Genomic DNA, 2,190 nt, shown 5'->3' on the forward strand with positions numbered 1-2,190 from the left:
ATTGGACCGATTGAAAATCGAAATCACCGAAAAACGACCGCATTTGAAGAAGAAAAAACCGCTTTATCATCACGACAATGTGCCTGTTCATTCATGCTTAGTGGCACAAGCAAAATTGCATGAAATCAGCTTCGAATTGGTTCCTCAGCCACCGTATTCACCAGACCTGGCCCCTAGCGACTATTACTTGTTCCCTAACCTGAAGAGATGGCTCACTGGTAAGCGTTTTTACTAAAATGAGGAGCTCATAGCTGAAACTGAGGCGTATTTTGGAGACCTTCCGATCGAGTACTTTTCGGACGGTATCAAAAAGTTAGAAAATCGTTGGACTCGCTGTATCGACCTAAAAGGAGATTATGTTGAAAAATAAAACCGACTTTGGCCAAAAAAACGTCTCCGTGTTACATTTTTCAGGGATTTATCAGACTGCCTAGTATACATGATGTTGGGTTCAATTCAAATAAATATATACATTATATTAAATCCGTTTTCTCATTTATCATTCGTGTCATTGACTTTTTTCCAAATGATTCCCTCAAACATTTTAATCACAATTACCACTACTTTTTAAAAATATTTCCTTCAAAACTTGACATTTTTAAGATTTTAAAGGAACAAAGATTCTTTACTATGCAACTTAAGTTGTAGTCTTACATATTCTAATTATTATTTTATTCATATTGGATATAAGTAATATATTTTTCATTAATTCTTCTGATCATGTATATGTTTTAAATATTTTTGTCATTGAGGTCTTAAATATTATTAATTTTTCATTAGCTACATTAATAATTTCAACAATAAGTAATTTTGTTTAACTTTAACAAATAATAAGATCAATAGTTTGAGCAAAATAAATTATCAAGCTTTAAATTATTTTTGCTTTTTTTTAATGCAATTCAATGAAAAAGACAGACCTACTTTTTGTGGTGCCATCTGTTGACTTAGTTTGACCGACATTTCCCCTCCGGATCGCAAGAAAACTACTACTCCATACACATACACGGTTGAGGCAGGGGGCTGGTCGTAACAGTAGCGACGTGTCGGACGAGTACCGTTCGACCGATGGCGTCTGCGCCATATATTATTCAACAATTGCGCGCGGTTTTAAAATAACTCTGTTATTTCTGCTTCTAAATAATGAAAGTAAATATAATACGATTAAAAATTAAAGTTACATTTATTACATTTCTTAACAAATTGTCCAAAAATTGATTTTAAATTAGATTTTAAACTTAATTTAATATTAAACTTGAAATTAAACGTACAAATTGAAGTTACAAAAATAAATTAATATTTAAAGTAGAAATTATACCAACAATTTCATTTTTTTATTTAATAATAATTGCAAATTAAAATTGACAAAGTTTAAAATATCATTGCAATGCTAAATGAATATTTGTGGCTGATTGAAATTATTTGTATAATCGATTAAAGTTGGAAATTATACTTTTAAAATAAATAAAATGCATTGTACAATAATATTTTACAATCTTGCATTCAATAATTCTTACTAATTTCCTGATTTATTCTTATTATAAAATCGACAATATTTTAATTGTTTTAAAAAAACAATTTTCACAATATTAATTAATTCAATCTTTAATTGTAATAATTATTAATCATTTTTTTAAATTCAATAAAATGATAATAGTTTACATTATTATTTTTAAAATGTGCTTCTTACTTATATATTATGTATAAATAATGCCTTTCAGAGTGTGCGACCCATGTGCGCTGCACACCATGCCTCTGACAAAGTTCGTTTAGCCGAGATAAAGTATAGATGAGAGATGAAAATATCCTGAATTTCATTTCAAATTTGATTTCATAAATAAACCATTGAACCTGAAATGAAACAGAAGCAGAAATTGGTTACGGGACATCATATATACATGATCAGTGCTTAGTTTATAATTTGTTTATTAAAGAGAAATTTGATTCTAAAGTTTTTGTAAAGGACATAGAAACTGCGGTGATAATACTAAGAGAGGCGATGGAAGCTACAAATACGAAAACTTTCAGTTTGTCACGAAAAGGGAATGGATTCGATAAATTGCCCTGGTTAGTCATTGAAGAAGTGTTCACAATACATTTCGATAACAGTATTTACAGGTGAAGTAAAAGTTCCTGAGGTGGAAAAGCGCCCGGAATCCACGCGCATGGTAAATCCATAAATGCTGTATCAAT

This window comes from Belonocnema kinseyi, chromosome 5 (genome assembly GCF_010883055.1).
Source record: "Belonocnema kinseyi isolate 2016_QV_RU_SX_M_011 chromosome 5, B_treatae_v1, whole genome shotgun sequence".
Lineage (NCBI taxonomy): Eukaryota > Metazoa > Arthropoda > Insecta > Hymenoptera > Cynipidae > Belonocnema > Belonocnema kinseyi.